Source organism: Apium graveolens, chromosome 7 (genome assembly GCF_009905375.1).
Source record: "Apium graveolens cultivar Ventura chromosome 7, ASM990537v1, whole genome shotgun sequence".
In the NCBI taxonomy this organism is placed as follows: Eukaryota; Viridiplantae; Streptophyta; class Magnoliopsida; order Apiales; family Apiaceae; genus Apium; species Apium graveolens.
In genome coordinates, this window is record NC_133653.1 from 261,437,306 (window position 1) to 261,457,565 (window position 20,260).

A 20,260-nucleotide genomic window follows, 5' to 3' on the forward strand; every position below is an offset into this window, starting at 1 on the left:
TGACTTCAAGCGATCAATCTCTGCCTCGAGAGCTTGCGTTTTTTTTTCAAGCAGTTCATCCCTTTGTCGATCACGGGCCATCAACTCTGCCTTTGTGATTCGAAGCTTTGGCTCTCTTGGCAAATTAAAGTATTGTTTTGGAGTGATGTACCCTCCAACAGCCCGAACCCTCCCAGAATGCTCACGACTCTTCAAAGCCGTTGTCAGAACATCTTCAGCACCAGAAAACTGAATCTCACCCTTCTTCTTTTTTTCCAACAATGCATTCTATAAACAAGAAAATAAATTAACCAAAATGGAGTTAACTAGTTTTCAATAAAAGATAAATAATAATTATTTCGCATAATTGTAATCAGTATAATTAAAGACCAATTAACTAAAACATTGACAGGGGTCCTATTTATACTGATTCGCCTACTTTACTGATTTATGTCATCCTAATTTTACTGATTCGCCTACTTTAATGTAATTTAACCAAAATTAAAACTTACAATTTTATCGCATACAACAGCCAAATCTTCATCGACCTCTTCGACCTCTTGTCCGTTTTTCCGCTTACGAGCCTTTTGCCAAAAAATCGCTCTATCCGGTTCTTCTCCCGGATTCAACCTTCCTTTTTTTATCTGTTACAAATAAAATAAAATACAGTAATACAAATAACTCCAGGGCTAAAAAATGTAGGACTCTAATTTATTATGGACTGACCTATTATAAATTAAATACAGTTATACAATTAAATGAACTTTTCTTACCTCATCTTCTTTTAAACCGATGTACCCCTTTCTTGACAACCGGTGATGATATTTTCTCTTAGACACTCTTTCACTTTGTGTGTCATGAATTTCCTAAAAATATGTCACAAGATTACAAAAATTACAACAGACGATGCAAAAAAATCACCAAATCATATATTACAGAATTAAAATATACCTTCCACTTTGAATCAGTCCTCTGTCTCACAAACCTTTTCCAGGTTGCCTTACTAACATAGCCATAGCCTCTTGGCGGCTTACTCAGCTTCTTCTTTTCTCCAATAAATGGTAGCACATACTTTCTCGTCAAATCAGTCTTAAACTGTCGCCATTTAGAGCCTGCTGACTTTAGGACCATGTTTTCAATTTCTGGTTTAACTTTGAAGGTAGCCTGAAAAAACACAAGTTCACAAAATCATAACAGGAAAAACTTATATTCAAGATCTATATTTAATAATAATTTTTTACAATTGATCTAGTACCTGGAGATCTAACCAAAGCTTTGATTTTAATTCAGGGTCTACATTTGGCCACGTAGGAATGTCGATTGGAATCATAGTCCTAGCCAACATACCAATGTAAGACTGCAAACGGGCTCTAGTTTCCCCATTAGGAATTCCCCATTCATTGGCAGTGACTTTAACTTTCTTCCCGCGAGCTTTCTTGACAATCACTTTGTACATTGCGCATACGCCTCGCTTACCCCCAGACTTCCTTGTAGCAGTATTAGTTGTAGTATTTGTCTGTTCTGAGTTAGTCGGTTGAGATTCCGATGCATGCCCTTCATTGTTTTCATCATTGTTCGGAACATCCTCCAGCCGCTTGGGGCTTCCACCGCTAAGATTCTGTGATGCAGTCTTTTCTGATTGCTTTCACATTTGCTTTTTTGGTGCCATTCTTTCCTCTTCCTCTAATCTAAAAAATTAACTAATATTTAACAGATTAGAACAACTACACAGTTCATGGTATAATGTCTAACAGATATGCAGAAAATTAAACAAAATTCTCATTTAATTGTCAAGAAAAATTACAGATAGACTTCTATAACTACATTGAAAAATTACAAGAAAATAGAGATCACAAGCTACATTACAAATAACAAGAAAAATTACAAATAACAAGAAAAATTACAAATAAGGAGAATATATAGCTAGACTCCTATAACTTTTTGACCCATATACCCTCAACATTTTCTCTTCTATTACAAACACTTGCATCATCAATTTTAGCAGGGTCACATGTAGGGATATTAGAACAGAATGAGGGAGGGTTCCAGGAGGTGTCTTCAGGAGCATCTTCATTGTAAACATCATGATAGTCTCGAGTTATCGCCGATAACACAACGGACCAATTAGCATCAACTGGATCCTCAATATAAAATACTTGGTTGACTTGGTCAATAGAGACATATTTGTCCTTTTTGTGACCTGGTCGATTGAAGTTGACAATGGTGAAACCAAGATCATCGGACTTGACACCTTTGTTACTTGTTGCCCATGTACATAAAAACAGAGGGGCCTTGAATGCGTGGTAGTCTAATTCCCATATTTCCCTGATCACCCCATAAAATTTTAAATCACTCTCTATAGGATTCATGTCCTTAGCACTAGAGACTTGGACTGTCCTTGCAACTAATGACAAACCACTATTCTGAACTACCCTTGCATTATCTCGATCCTTTGTGTGGTATCGGACCCCTTCAACAACATAACTTTCGTAAGTCAAAACTGAAAATGAAGGTTTCCCAGCAAACCATCTTATAGTTTCAGATACGGCTTCCGCATTCTCCCTCATTTCTGTACTGACCTACATATAATTTATTGATGCATATAAGTGGCTACAAATTTAAAAACACGACATATAAAAATAAAAAAGAAGGAAAAATAATGTAAACCAACTTTTTGTTCAAACCAATCGGCAAATTGTCGATTGTGCTCTCCCAATAGCCACTGTACACTCTTCTTTTTCCCTCGATAAATCTCTTCCAAATATTTTTTATGCAACCTGAAATTACTTACATCAAATTCGACTAAACTATACCAAATACAACTTTAACAATTATATGTATACTTTTTATGTTTTACTTACATAACATATGGTTCCACTTCCGAATTATTACGAAGAACTGAAAGATGAGCCTCATCTCGTTCTTTTTCCGCAACTGACTTCATAGTCACACCACCGATTAGACCGAAAATGTTTTCTTCATCTTTCGGAAGACCGGTTGTTCTACTACTCCCGCTATAGAACTCACTGCAAAATTCTATTGACTCTTCTTTGAGGTAACCTTCAGCTATAGAACCTTCTGGATATAATCGGTTTCTTACATAACTCTTCAATATTTTATTAAAGCGTTCAAATGGAAATATCCATCTATAAAAAACCGGTCCACATAATCGCAGTTCCCTTACTAGGTGGACCATAAGATGTATCATAACATCAAAAAATGACGGAGGGAATATCTTCTCTAACTCACACAGGGTCAATATCACATCTGCTTGTAATTTATTCAACTTTGACACATCTACAACTTTGTTGCACAGAGAGTTGATGAAAAAACACAATCTTATGATACTAACCCTAACATTTTTCGGAAGCACTGAACGAATGCAAACAGGTAGTAGTTGTTGGAGAAGGATATGGCAGTCATGGGACTTTAAACCATACAACTTCATATCAATCATCGATACACAATTTCTTATATTTGAAGCATGTCCGTATGGAAGTTTCATGTCGTACAATGATGCTAATATTATTTGTTTTTCTTTCCGGGAGAGAGTATAAGGGGCAGGAGGTAGGTATGTTCTTTTCTCACCTACTTCTGGAGCTAAATCAGGCCGTATTACCATGTCAACCAAATCAAGACGCGAGGCAAGGCTGTCTTTACTCTTGAATTTCATGTGTAGAAGTGTCCCAATTATATTATCACACACGTTCTTTTCGACGTGCATGACATCTAAACAATGTCGAACATGGTGAAACTTCCAATACTCTAACTCAAAAAAAACTGACTGTTTTTTCCATGAAGACTCCACCTTTTTTGGCTTCCCCCCTTTCCAAAACTGAACCTAAGTTGCTGTTGTTGCCCCAACACTTCCTCTCCGCTAAGTGGTTCAGGTGCACAACCAAATTCTTGTTCTCCATTAAAAGCTATCCTTTGTCTCCTATACGGATGATAAAGATCTAAATACCGACGATGTCCTTGGTAGCTCATTTTTCTACTACGACTTAGATATTTAGCCACGGTCTGATCACCGCATACTGGACATGCCCTATAACCCTTATTAACGTACCCCGACAAATTTCCATATCCCGGAAAGTCATTTATTGTCCACATCAAGATTGCCTTTAGAGTGAAAAAGGATTTGGTATGGCCATCGTACACGTTTGGTTCACCTTCCTCCCACAATTTTTTTAAATCGTCGATCAGTGGCTGGAGATATACGTCAATATCATTACCAGGCTCTTGTGGGCCTGAAATTAATGTTGTTAACATCATAAACTTCCTCTTCATGCATAACCATGGAGGAAGATTATATGTTACTAACATAACTGGCCAGCAGCTGTACCGATTATTTAATCCATTGTTGTGTGGATTTATACCATCGGCCGCTAATCCTAAACGTATATTTCTTGCCTCGCTACCAAACTCAGGCCACCTACAATCTACATTTCTCCAAGAAGGAGAATCAGAGGGGTGACGCATCTTTCCATCTTTGGATCGATTATTTGCATGCCAACTCATTAATTCAGCAGTAGATGAAGATTTAAACATTCTTTTAAATCGGGGGATTATCGGAAAATACCACATAACCTTAGCTGGCACATTTACCCTAACTTGACCATCTTTCCCAACTTTCTAGCGAGAGAGATGGCATTTGGGACACTCGGAAGAAGACTCGAGAATTGGACCCCTGTATAATACGCATTCATTTGGACAAGCGTGGAATTTAATATACTCGAGGCCTAAATCAGTCAATGTTTTCTTGGCTTCGTACATATTAGACGGAAGCAGATTATCTTTAGGAAGAATTGATCCAATTGATTGAAGCAGATCAGTAAAAGCTTTATCGGAAACTCCAAACCTAGCCTTCCAATTATGTAATTTTAAGACCGACTCCAGTTTAGTACACTCACTTCCCTCAAATAGAGGTTGTTCTGCATCGGCAACAAACCTCTTAAAGTTATCTGACTCTTTATCGCAATCTTCCCTACTATAGGCTGCTTCACACACGTTAAATGTTTCTGAAATTGGTATGGGCTTCGAGGGAGGACAAGTACTACCAACAGATGACCTAGTACTATTATCATGGTTTTCTCTATGCCAAATCCAATCAGAATATCCTAAACTAAACCTTGATTCATAAAGATGACCTCTGATTATATTCACAGAAAACTTTTTGAAGTTAGAGCAGTGTGCACAAGAACAAGGAATTTTCTTGGGGTTTTTAGCATTTTCCTCGGCAAATATCAAGAAGTTTTCAACACCAATTTCATACTGTAGAGAATCCCTATCGGCTTTTATCCAAGACCTATCCATTTAAAACCACCTGGTATGTCACTAAAAAATTCAGTATAAGGCTTATATTTATTTTATAAGCCTAATATTTATTTTAGAAGTCTAACTTGATTTTAAGTATGACATCCACACATAGGGCAGACTATAAACGACATAAGAAAACTGAGAATTCATATTATACATAATGCATATTATACATTTTAATGTTATATATTTTATTATAATATGATATGAATCGATTTGTAATGTATTACGTAATTCATATTATACATTTAATTATAGTACTAGTACTATATATTAACTAGTCATTCGGTACTTAATGTATAATCACTATATAATTAACCATAGTATAATAGTCAGATCACGGATGCAGATTATCAAATTATAAATGTACTATTTTCAACTAAACACTTGCATACACAATCACTAAATTAACCACACACTTGCATCCAAAATTCAGAACACGACTACATTTAAATATAACATACTAATACCAAAATGAATTCTCCTGCACATAATTGCAAATAAAACAAAACTGAGATTTCATATAATACATAATGCATATTATACACAATACATAGATCAACATAAGAACCAACTGCATAGCACATAGACAAAAAACACACTATCAAAACTAACAAAATAAATCAAATGTATAAGCGTACAAAACAGAGTTGGAGAAGAAAACTCACCGAAGATCGAAAAATCAAACAACACTAATGTCCTGCAAAAACAAATCACAACATTACAAACAAATGAAAACCTAATTTACAAAAATAAAAAAAAATAAACAAAAATATAAATGTACAACTAAAAAATCCAAATTACCTAAAGCTTTAAATCTTTTTCTCAGATTAGGTCCTGTATACAACAAGAAGAAAAGTATTAGCAACAAGATTTGACACTAAATTAATAAAAAAAATAAGGGTTTCGAATTAGAAAAAACCCCAATTTACAAAATTAGGGTTTTGAATTCAAAAATCCTCAACTTTTAAAACTGGTCTTCATGCAGAGAAGACCAGTTCGATTCAAGAAGATACAACACTTACCGAAGTAGAGAGGTTAAACGAAAGAGGCTTAACGAAGAGATTCAGAGCGGAGAGAGGTTCAGAGAGAGAGAGAGAGAGGTTCCAGAGACAGGTTCGAGAGAGAGAGAGAGAGGTTCGAGAGAGAGAGAGAGGTTCGAGAGATTATGATGGTGAGATGATGGCCGGAGTTCAGAGAGATTGTGAGGGGAGAGAGGTGAGAGAGAGAGAGGGGTTCGAGAGAGAGAGACAGGTTTGAGAGAGAGAGAACAGTTTTCTGTTTTTTAGTTTTTAGTTTTTTTGTTTTGATTTTGTGTCTGAAGATTGATTTTTGGGGGGAACCAAAATTTGGTTAAGGGGGGAGAATTTTGGGATTGGGGGAATGTAGAACTAAACTGAATGAAATTTCACTAACGGGGGAAGAAATGGTGGGCGCGAATTTTGTTTTTTTTTTTGGTGAATTTTAGACATCGGTTTAATTATAACCGATGTCTACAAAGAACAAAGACATCACAAAAACACGGGGTGATGTCAATACTCTTTTTAACATCAGTGGCAAAGTTAACCGATGTCTAATGTGTGATGTCTATTGACATTATTCTTGTAGTGAATAAGCTACGTTTAAACGGGTTTAGGGTTAGAACATTTGGGGGTTTGGTATTGTTTGTGAACTGGAGTTTTAGGGGGCTCGGTCAGGGCTATGGTGACTCGACGGTGGTGGCAAGCGGTGGGTGATCGGAAAAATGGAAAGAAATAGGGGAATTGGTGGCGTGTGTTCTGTTGTGTGTGTTTTGGTGATTAATCGGAGATATAGAGTGATGGAGCGAGAGAGTGAGATCGAGGGAGAGACTAAGATAGATGGGAAGATGATGTATGTGGTGTGCGGTTGTGTGTGTGAGACGAAGCCACCACCATTCTGATGGTGGCGAGGGCGAGAACGGCTGCCGGGAGGAGAGGGAGAGATTTAAAGAGAGGATGAGAGATTGGGAGAGAGAGATTGATAGATGAGTGGAGAGCGTGTGTGTGTATGTATTATTCCTGCGATGGAGCAACCACGCGCTGCGGTGGTGGAGATGGTATGGCAGTGTGGTAGCCGAGAGAGAGGAGGCAGAGAGAGAGGTGGAGGAAGAGAGAGAGGAGGAGGACAGTGGTGACGGTGATGGTGAGTCGCCGCCGGTGACTTTTTCGGCCGGTGACCACCATGGCTGAGAAATTGTGATGATGTCGGGATGATGCAGTAGAAGAAAATTTGAAGATATTAAAATTATATAAAATTATAAATGGTTTTTGATAATAATAAAGGAGGATAATAAAAAGGGTGACGTGAGATAGTGGAATATCTTGTCATAAATAATTTTCAAATCACTTGGTTATTTATAAAAGATAAAATAATACAAGAATTTGGAGATTATAATTGGGAATAAGTTGAGATGGTAAATGAGGAATAAAATAATAATAATCGAAGTGGATTATTTGGAGCGTAAAGTAGATAGTAAATTATAATGAAGAGAAATGATAATTAGATGGAGTGCAAGAATAAAATTCAAGTATGGTAATGATTATAGTTAGTGGAAGCATGTGACATCGTTTAATTAAGCCTTTGCGGATATTTAAAATCACCTTAAGCGAGATCTAAATAAATATCGGATTTAAAGTATTAAATTATTATTAATAAGATTATTTTACAATAATATGTGTTAAAGTGAGAGAGTCCCAATATTATTTTTTTATTTTAGCGAAGAATAGTATTTTATTTTATTTAATGGAAAATGGAACCTTAAATTATTTCGAAATTTTTCTGAGAATTGATTCGGGAGTAAAAGGCTTCTGGAATTATGTTAGCGCTTAATTCGGGAAATCGAGGCAAGTTATTGCTTTTACCCTACTCTTATCAAGAAAATTGTTTCACTGGATTAATGTGATTATTTTTTGGAGTATAATTATTTTGTCGAGATAATTATATGGAATTACATTCCTGAATGACTGTTTGAGAATAAAGACAATTTTATTTCATATTATATGTTATCCGGAGCGATCATATTTTTGTATCTTAGTCTATCCCATTATTCCGGAAGACTATACTTTTTATTCAGTAAGGTTTGATCCATTTTCTAGGTCAACCACATTCAATCATATTCGGATAATTCCTATCTTTCGGGATTATCCACCTTTTTTGAACTCGAGAACTGGCCCATTGTTCGGGTCAGCAAAATATAATATACAGATTAATATTAGGTTAAAACATTCATCAAGATTTGATGGTGTTATTATCTTGGTCAAACTTTAGTCGTGAATTTTGTTTGTCGGTCTTGTTTCTTTCGATATTCCATTGCTTTGGGATAATCATTGCTTCGGTCATTCCAGGCATGAACTGCAGGAGAATGATACTTTCGACATGGTATTTGATTGCATGATGGGGTATCGGGGTGGACGACCGGTATTCTTAAACTTCTGTCTTGATTGGTCTGAAGTGTTATTGATTGATTGTCTCATTGAGATGAGTGTCATTTATTGTCCAGTTGAATATTTTACTTTGAATTGTGATATCTGGATTTGTGATTGATCTTGTTTAATCATTCATTCTATTTTTTGTCGATATATGATCCATGTGGTTAAGTATATAACTTATTGAGCATTTGAATGCTCACTCTTGCTATCATCATATATTTTTAGAAATTAAGACTGAAAGTGGTTAGCTTTCTAAGCGGCAGAAGAAGGGGAAGGGGAAACTCACGTGTGATGATAGTTAGATTCTCCTTATCAGACATACTTCTTGAAGCTACTTTACTATCTCATGTTTAGTATTATGTATAAGTAAAATAAAAGTGATGTTGTTTAAGGTTCAGAGAGATGTAAGTGACGATGTACGGATCTTTGGATCTGTGGGGGAGTTGTAGTATTTATATATGGACTTCCGTATTTTGCTTAAGTTGTACTAATAATATAGCTCTTTGATGCACTGAACGACGTGATGACCCGGATTCACAGAAGGGTAGATTTAGGGGCATTACGGAGGTGGTATCAGAGCAATAGTTATATTCTTAGAATGTGATCCCCTAAGAATATAATTCGATAGAGTAATATAAATATTTATATATGTAATTTTTGCAGATGTCAGACCATAACACGAACCGAGATAGCTCATCTGTTTATTACGCTAGAGAGCAGGTATAATTTGGACTTGACTCTGATAGTGATCCCTCTGAGGAGATTATGATTATAGATAGCTACTCTGAGGATTCATCAATTCAAATGTTGCCACTTTCTCCACCCGAGATCATTGACTTATAGCCTTCACTTATGGTTGCACCTGTAGGAGCCGCCATCCCTGTGGTTCCTATTTCAGCCGACTCCGAGAGTTCAATTTATGCTTCTTTAACTGAGGTGACTCCGTAGTGTCCCTAAATGTATCTATTACTACTACTATGACTCTATCAGCTACTTACTCCTATACTGACCCGAGAGAGAGAGGATATTGTTGATCCTGATCAGCTACTCAAACATTTTTACCCTATTTCTGATGACTTATATCCGGTCCAGATGCGAACTGCTGACATATACCGTTTTGAGATCCAAGCCCAGTTAAATTTGAGTCTGTTGATAAGAGCCAGCTTTCCACAGTTCATACCGAGATATCGATTAGCACTACCACTATTGGTATATATGTCTTGTTAGCACTGATTCAGCCTATCTATATTGCTCCAGTTCCAGTTTATGTACAGGAACTCGTTAAGCCAACCCTTCCACGGTCTCTAACAATTATCAACCACGCTCATGTTTGTGATTTTGCACCACAATTAATAAGAAAATTTTTAAGATAATTCGAGCAAAATTGAGCTCTAATATAATATGATACATATAAATATATATTAAATTCCTTACAAAACTCAATTGTATAAAATTTCCTTAAATTTACGAATGATTTAATCACCCAAATAAATAAACAAATACTTAACTAAAATAAATTACAAATAGATAAATCAAATTAGGATTTTTCAAAATATAAAACAAAAGAAGATTTAGGAATTAAAAGGAATTTATTGAATTAGTTAAAATATTTAATCAAATAAACTGGAATTTAGAATCAATTTTTGGAATAAAATTATATATTTAATATATTTTGAAAAAGAAAAATTCACAGAAATAAAAGTCTACAAATTCGTTTGTGCAAAACATATCAAGAAAAATCTTTGTGGTCTACAATCTAACCTTATAACCTCTACAATCTCGTATAATCATAATAGTTAAAAACAATTAATAAGAACTCGCATTTTGAAAAAGAAACCAGGATTTTATAACTTGACTACGAAATACCATGGTGCTTATGAGTTGGCCCTGCCTCCTAATACAAAATTCACAATACCTTTTGTTTTTCGTTACTCAAATAATATCATCATGATGATAAACATGTGCTTGCATTAGATACCCTCAAATTTTAGAAGATTTAACGTATCATGAAATTCCAATTAAAGTATTAGAGAGTAAAGAGTTTACACCTTAAAATAGAATTATTCCATATTTGAAGGTCATGTTGAAAGATCGACCTATAGGTAAGAATCCAAAGATGAAAACAAGAAGAAATTAATGCAACTACTATTAAATTTCAACGATGCAATTTTTTAAGCATAGAAGGATGTAATACCTCAAGTTAGTTTGGCTTTTATAAATAATAGTAATAGTGAATACTATTATATTAAATATAGTAATTAAATTATTTAGGGTTGTGAAAATATGTTATGTATTAAATTAATTTAACATTGCAAATTGTCATTTTAGTAATAATACTAATAAAGGGATATATATTTATGTAATATCTTTTATTGTTATTTTGTTAATAATTTTAGCAATATTTAGATTTTTTTAAGTTCTAATTATTGTTATATGATGGGTTTTAAAAAAAAGGTCAAGGGAGTATTGGTTAGTTAAGATATGGTCACCAAACTTTAGGGATTTATTTCCCAAAAATAGAGCGAGAGCGATGTATATAAATATAGTAGTGTAGTGAACAGGAAGGAAGAGAAGAACAAGGAGTCAATCAAATTTGGATTAAGTTATAATTTGCATTTTAGTTTGGTTTAAAATTTTGGAGAAAAAGAAAGAAGTACAACTTAATTATAAGTATGATTGAAGGTCTAAGATTGAGGAGGGTCAAGCAAGTCCGAATTTTGTCTTCTATGATCCTATTTTGTTGAAGTCTTTATTTGTTTCTATAACAGTACCTTTGTTGTTTCTTATTGTTATCAATATTGGTGTCATACCTTATGGTTGCATGATTTCATGTTACATTTCATTTTATGGTGTGAATTTAATCTCTTTATTGGATACCTAAAATAATAAATGATGATATATGCCTTGTTTCTTAATAATTAAGACGTGTTCATCTTGCTTTTTCCCGTAATTGATTTGTAAGGCGATAGAGTAGTAGTCTTGTTCGGTGATGTGCGAGAGATAATAAAAATCTCAATTTTAAACGATGGCTCTTGGTAATCATAAGGGGTGTGACTTATTTTGATCTTAAACTACTTATGATGGACTATTGTGCACCATGTCACAAAAACAATGGCTAGAGTTGATGACTCAATTAATGGAGGATTAAAAAAATCTCTTATACTACCTATGACTCTGTTTTGTTCCTTTTAATTCTTGTTTCTTTTCATATACTTAAATAAGAAGTTATCATGTACCTCATATTTTGCTCAGACTTGCTAAGAATGTTAGATGCTCACTCTTGCATATTTGTTAAATTATTTTCAGAATTTGGTTCTGCTTTACCAACTAAATCAACTGATAAAGGGAAGTAAAGGGTTTACAGAGTTTTCGTCACTTGCGCTTATTTTGTTGCCAATGAAGATAGGACATGGAGCTTTATGTTTCTATAAAATAATATAGCTTTCTGACTTAAGCCAGGTGTGTGCTTTTGTGTTGCTTTTTCAATCAATCTTATGTATTTATAGGTGTAGTAAGCAATCTTTGAAAAGGTCGAAATAATGTAATTTATTTGTTAATTGCTGCTACGTATAGGCTTGAGTCCTTTTTGAAAAATGAAAAATGAGATTGTTAAATTAATTTATTTTTAGATTTGTATAAAAATTTTGGATGGTTTTGGGTTGTTACATAATTTTTTTGATTGTTGTGGGTTGTTTAATGAGATGTAAATAGTAAGGGATTACATATCGTGTTGCTCACGATGCGACCATAATATATGAACATGATGTAAAACTCCTCACAACCCAACCCAACCAAGTAGCTTGATGATATATACCTTAAAAATGAAAGAATAAAAAAACATGTGTATATGCTTACGGAGATCCATGACCACTCTCAGAATATTGAGAATTTAAGATTGTTTCACCTGAAGCTAAGATCTCGCTAAGCTCACAAGATCATTATCGTAATACCCTTTTTTATAAATCGTGTGAACAAATGAAAGGTGGTCACCGTCTTCAGGGTGCACCCTAAGAGAGATGGCCTTTGAGCATTGAATTTTAATTGTTGAGGATATAACATAAGAGAGATAGCTCACTCATGTTTTGGGGTGTATACTAAGATTCATGAGGCCTTACAACTTTGGTCTTACCTTCTAGTGTCTGAAGTGCCTCTCCCTATAATTTCTTTGGAAATTTGTGGGCACCTGAAGTGGATTGGGGTACCTCGCTTCTCCAATATCTTCTTTTCTTCTGAAATTTTAAAAATAATATACAAACCCTCTTGTAGTCATTGCAGTTTACCTCATAATCATTATTGTACTGAAATCGTGCACAGTGGAAAAGGTGTGTTATAAAAGACGAGGAAATGGTTTCCAATCAAGAAATTCTTCAAGCAGTTTGCGGAACTCGCATGATCATGAGTATATCTTTATTGGAAATTTTTGAATAAATATTTGTACAAGGGCGCGCTCTAAGAGGGAAATGCACCTCAAAACATTAATAATGTGTAGAATGTGTTCTTCCTGATTGAAATATAACACCCAATTACTGTTGATATTTTTGAGATAATATTTTCTTTCTATAAGAGACGCAATTAGTATGGAACTTTAAGTGTTACCTTGAGAAAGCATCTTAGATCTACGGACATGTCCAATCAACTAACTCTCCTGAAAACTGTTGAAAGTCATCTAGGCATCAGATCTCTTAGTCAAGGTGCGTCCCAAGAGTTTGTGGGATTTCCTCCATGTAGAATCTTCTTCACAGTCTTCTTCACGCGTAAGTCTAATAAACAAATAACTGAGTGCACAACAAAAATAGTTGATTGTAACCTTGAGGGATCGACCTAAGAACGATGACTAGATGTCTTTTATACTGTCTTCTTCTAAGAGAGTTCTCCTCCTGATCATCCTTTGAGTTTCCCCTACTAAGTCTTCTCGAGTGAATAAAATTGTCATATCTTCTGAACCAAATCTAATTTTCTAAACTTGTAAACCAAATAAGATTATCATCTCCTAAATCGAATTGGATAGTTCAATCTTCGAAGTTGAATAGGCTTATTTAATCTTTTAAACCAAATAGGTTTCTCAAATCTTCTAATCCAAATAGGTTTCTTCACTCCTCTAAACCATAAAGGTTTATTTTTAATAAAAATTTGTTGTTAGTTTTTTCATAGATATTTGGACCGTTTGACCTGGATTCTTGTTATCAGATATCCTCAGAATTAAGGGAATTCAATAAGCTTTATATAGGCTGTAAAATCGTACAACTCAGACTTATGGAAATTGAGAATGAGCTAAAATAATATAAACAACTTGTCTACCGAATAAATCCGAATTTGCATCCATCTCAGCTCCTTCTTGGCTACAGTTGCAACCTTAACCCTTGTTTGATCCTCATGGTTGGAAATCGCCATATGTGGATCTCAATCGTGCCCGCAGCTACATCCTTCGAATCTTGATCGACCCCTAGATGAAAATCATCTTTCATAGATCTCCGTCGTTGCCACCATTATACAACCTTAGTCATGGCTATCCTTCAGGTCTTATCTTTTTTTCTCCAAAGAGCGTCCATCACTATAATATATCTCTTCTTCCCGCAATAATGATCTTGATGAGGATAACTTATTCTAGCATAAATTTATTGACGAGAAAATTCAGTTACAACAAAGTATAAGATTCGTCGCTGAAATCAAGATCTACGATGGCGGTTCTTCTTCAAAAAGGCCATATGAGAGTTGTGGTTGTAATGAATACATGGGTGAGATTTTATGGATTTTCAGTGGTTACATATAAGGCTTCACTTCCAACCCAATTCAATTTATGTACATTCTCTAATTTGTAAAGAATCAAGGTTTCTTAAGGAACAAGAAACCTAATGGACATAAATTTCTCATCCCGAGTCCTAGTTGAATACGCACCGGAAATCTTCTCCTACAAATGTCAGGAATGTTCAATTATGAGGCCCAACCGCAAAGGCCCAGTGATCGTATAATCGTAGGACTTCACCAATCATGTATCTCCGTCATCAATAATAACACTCTTCTTCCGGTTATTTCCTTTCACTACGAACGACATATAGCCACCCGTTTACTCCAAGTGCCGGACGCATATATTTCCCTTATATTATAAGTCTCTGTCAAATAACACGTCAGATGATCTCATTTTTTTGGGTGCAAAATGAAGGAATACTCCAAATTTCTCTAACGAGTACATCCATTTTTATCAAGAACTGAGCTCTTAAATCCCATACCAAAATTAGCCCCACGTTCTCAATTAGGACACCCATTTACTACATCAGGGGGACTCCAAGATCAAGCTTATTCCTGATAGCCTTCATGCTTACAGAAATCTCTTGCGCGCCCTGCAAAATGAAGAAATTCTTTAAAAAGTACTTACAAAAAAAATTAGTAAATATCTCGTGTCATCTTTTTAAAATCATGAGGCATCGTATGTTTTTCTTGTTACGTGGCTTCCATATTTTCCTTTCCTACGAAAAGCCTTTTGCCTTGCTGCCTTACCTTGAGCTAAGATAAGCTTGCACTTTATTCTTTTTCTTCAACTAGAAATACTTTAAATTTTCCTAAGTTAGGGGTCCATAGCCCATGGTGCAACTTAAAACTCAATTATTCATGATTTATCCAATTACCCTTCTTGACCGAAAAATGAAAATTACCAAATTTAGGCTATAATTGTGTAAATAAAGTTATAGTTTTAAATATGACATTAATATCTTCAATTTTTCATATCAAAGTAATTTTTTTAAAATAAATAAATATCGTTATAACTAATTTTAAAACAAATATTATTATTTTTAAAAATCCCTACTTACATCTAAATAATATATGAATATCTTCAATTTTTTTAAATTATTTTTTATTTCAAAAGAAAACATGAAACAAACGAAAAGTTGTCGTATTTATGAATATTTTCAGCAACCAAAATCAATATAACAATAAAAATTAAAATTTAGTTGTTATATTAAATTTTGAAAGTCTGTTAAACGTATTCGAGTAAATGAAAACAATTAGAACTTAGAGACCAAGGACCGTGCATGAAAAATTAAATTATAACGAACAATTTTATTTACTACAAATTGAAAATGTGGTATGGAATAAATTAAAGAATATAGCACAAGTCTTGAATAATAATGAATTTTAATTTGAGTTACCATTACAAATATTAACCTCACAAATTAAAATTATTTTACAGTAAATTAAAAAAATACAACAATGATTTTAATATGTGAAAATATAATAATTTAGTATTAAAAAAAATTAAATAGAGTGTATAAATAATAATTTAAATAAATGATCAACCAATATTGCTAAGGAATACATAAGTTTAAGATCTTTAATTTTTTTTTTTTGTCAACAATGAAAAATTTCATTGATAAGATTTCGGAAAACAAAAGAGTATATCTTTCAATCATCTAACCGAAAGGCAAGCAAGTTGCCTCCGGACGTTTAGACAATAAAATCTTAATGTATGAAATAGATAACCCACAAAAAAGGCCTCCTTAAAAACTCGCAAGAGTAAAACCCTATGGAAAAAAACTCAGGGAGGAAAAAGAGTGCCCTCCATTATAGACAAAAATAATAATAACTAATGTCTTCCAATAATTGTAAAAATCTCTCCTATCATCAATTTGAAACTAGACTGTTTTGTGCTTCAAGGCCTGTCGTTAGATTATTGTGATATGAAGTCCGTAGAAAGAACAAAGTAAAACTTCTTCTAATTATCCTGAAAATAAGAACAAAAAACAAGGAAAATATATTAAATGTAAAAATAAATGTATAGAACCAAAAATAAATCAGTCATTAAAGACTTATAAAACCAAAAAATGGTCAAAACCCATCAAATATGACACTCCCGTATTGGAACAAAATAGTCATCTCACATGACACATCATTTTTATTAAGATCTCTAAAATTGAAATTGAGTGTGCATAGAACAATTTAACCTAGATAGACTTATTTATTCATTATGCCTTAATGGGCCAAGCATATCAGAAATAGCCCACCATACAACAAAACCTAATTTTTATTAGTATATTTACCTAATTTTTAAAATAAGCCCAACAACATTTTAATTTTGGCCCAATATCTAATGGCAACCAGCAAAACAAAACCCTAAATTATATCTATAAATAAAGATGATTAAAGACTTCATTCCACCCACCCCAGCCGTAAACTAATTAAAAAAGCAAAACTAATCCTCCGATGAATGGCTTGGGCTTTCTTAGAGCAAAACTATGACAAATTCCAGGTTTGTTTATATCTTACATGTTGATGAAAGTGTCTTATCAAGTATGAATTACAATAGATTATTGTAATTCTTTAAAAGTTGTTCATTCATTTCTGTTCAATCAACACTAGTTTTAATTTTAGAATAGAAGTGGTGGGGTGTATGTTTTACAAGCTTGATACAGAAGTTAGGTAATAATAATAAGAAGGGGGAAATACACTCCAATAAACTAATCCTACACTTTTAGTCTATTGTGCTGATTTTAATTTTTTTTCCAATTTTTTTATACCAAATTTCTTACACATGTTATCGAATTTTGCCGATAGACAATGAAGAAAGTGCTCCATAACATGCTCCATAAATTTACAATGCAGGCCTCACCAGTGTTCTCTATTCTGTAGGTAATGTACTTACAAATTTTATTTTTTACAAAATACTCCATTCATATTTTCATTCACTATTCATTTATATGGTATATTTTGTCTTCACTTGTATATTAAAATGCACACATGGAGAGGTGAATAGATATTATTTCTGACTATTTGTTGAACTGTCAAACTGTCGAGAATACTTGTTATCGTCTATTAACTATTTGTTATTATATGCTTTCCGTGAGTTGAGAATCGTTATGAACCCCACAATATAAATATTAACAAATAAGCAAAACAGAGAAATTTAGGTAGGATTTTGCTAAGAGAATATATAATAATTACTGAATTGATAGGATTACAAGATTCAAAAATTTATCACTCATAGTAACTTGCTCGTAAACGTGTTTCCTTAATCAAATGCTCTCTACAGACTATACTATTCAAGCACAAACTTTGGTGAAATGAAACTAATTCCCTAAATCCTTGTTTTCCAAACTTAGTACTCAGTAGTAATAATATTGCACCTTTGAAAAATACAAGTTACATGAAACGTACTATTAAACTTATGAACCCAAATACAATTGCATGTGTATACTACTAGAATTTAACATGAAATGATATTCATCGAATGCGCTCTAAAATGAGTACACACTAGTATATATAGAATATATGAACTATTAAATAGTGAATAACCCCAACGGTCCTAATTGAATCAACGTGTGAAAGTAGGCACTTTGGTTTATTTAAAATTAAGGATAAATAGGAAGTATAATACGGATATGTTGCATGTAACCTGCGCTATAATATTGTATGCATACATGTGAATACAACAGTCCTCATAAATGAAGTCCTAAATGATCTCCTTGAAATAGCAGATAATCTTTATCTTGCTATTTTTTGGGCACAAAACGTGTTAGATCATTGTCAATCATCACCAAGAGCTTGATGATAAGTAAAACTTGAGTCTAAATTCTAGCTGTTAAGTAAAATTAAACTTAAGTCTAAATTCTAGCTGATAAGAAGTTTAAACAAGTTTCTGCAAAACAAGGTTAGTATAAAACAAGCCAATAAATAGGAATCCTTTGATCTCGTATCAGCTTGCTATTAGTGTGATCATTAGAACTAAAGGAATATCATATTAAATGTCAGTACAAACATTGTCATCAATAAATATTTTGCAAGTTCATTTTAATGCTACCAACGTATCAAATATTTGTTAAAACATCTAAAATAGTGAAATATTTCATTATAATGAGAGTTATGTAATGTGTGAAATCTATTTGTAGTCGATCCTCTATCCGAAACAAACACAGACATTTAGTTAATCCTTCTCGTAGTTTCACACAAGATTGACATGTGGCTCATGTGTAAAAAATATTTGTCCTTTTATATTTTCCACTACATCTTCTCCCGTGTAATGTACCCCATTATAGAATGATCTCTTTCTCACCCCTTTCCCCAAAAAAAATAAAATCATGAACCTCCTAGTTTCCAAAATAGGCTTTGAACCTTGTTGGAATTAAATTCGTATTAATGTACACTTGTGTTAAAGTAAATTCAGTAAAAAGAAATTAGATTAAAAAAGTCTAAGAGTAGTCGAGATGTTCTAGGAGAAAGTGATTTCTTCTTTTATGTTTTCCACTAGTTCTTCTCGCGTGTAGTGTACCCCGTTATACAGGGATCTCTTTCTCACGCCCCTCGCCAACCAAAAAAAATCACGAACCACCTAGTTTCTGGTAGGGAGAAGTTGTAGGATATAGTTTTGTTTGTTCCTAGTTTTAAAGCAACGTTATGTAATCGGCTTTTGTTTATCTTACAAAACAAGTCGGAGTAAAGTATCAATATATTATGTAGCACCGCCGACTAGAATGACCATCAGCTTGACCAAAAATGGGATCTAGAATAAGCAAATATGCAATCTCGAGCCATGATATAAATTCAATTTATTCAAAATATTAGGTCACATTTGGCTTCACTCTATTTTAAGAAACTATTTATTTTTTTACGTACGTGATAGTTTATGTAGCTTGTATTCGTAATTTGTGTACTCTATTTTAGTTACTTTTGGACGATACTATAGTAATTTGTAATTTAGACATTGATTTTTTTAGTGATATGCTAAGATGTTGTACTTATTTTCCATGATTCTTTAGAGAGGATGTGTAGTTTTATGTTTACTCGAAGAAAGCACCTTCCTAACCATGATTTTTTTTTCTTTGTTTGCTATCTTCACGTGGTCCAGTATGTTGTTGGCATATGTGATCTACTAATTCTTTTAACTTAGTACTAAACAAGCAAATGGACAAAATTTACAATAAATTTATTTACATAATTAAATTAAAGTGATAATCAATTAGAATTAGAAGTATACGACAAAATATGCTAAGCAATCATTGTTAGGACAAAGTACCATTAAATATGGGAGTTAATAGGTGCACACCCTTGATGTATACTCTTGCAAATTAATCCAAGCTCTTTATGTTTGATAAGAATAATTTGGTTTTAATCCCAATGAAAGGGTGTGCACTAATAAATGGAGGTGTGCACACGTACGTATAAACTTCTCCAAATATTCACAAATACATAAAACCGTATTTAAACATTTTCTTGTAAGTATTGAGACGTATGGAAATACAAAGTTGATGTCATAATTTAGGATACTAGATTCAATGTGGAAGGGGTTAAAAAAATTTGGTTTGCTGATAGGTTTCTTCTTCTTGTGCAGTGTCTGAGAATGAGACGCCGTCTCATGGATCAAAAAGGAGAAAAATTGTAAGACCCTCCTCCTCCATCTGCACTTGGCAAAGGGACATTTCCAATGACCGCTAGCAAGAAACATCTTTCTTCCCCCACGTTGGAGTCGACAACCCAACAGTATTTCTCTGCTTTAGCCAACAAACATCTGCTGAACCTCCATGACGATT

General features: G+C 33.6%; 1 long non-coding RNA gene across 1 annotated transcript; it reads left to right on the forward strand.

Moving 5' to 3' along the window:
- Positions 1-16,901: 16,901 nt before the first annotated feature.
- Positions 16,902-20,256, forward strand: LOC141675113 (uncharacterized). The gene is made up of 3 exons (XR_012555896.1): positions 16,902-16,986; positions 17,292-17,366; positions 20,062-20,256. It is a non-coding gene; the product is annotated as an uncharacterized LOC141675113 (long non-coding RNA).
- The last annotated feature ends 4 nt before the right edge of the window (positions 20,257-20,260 follow it).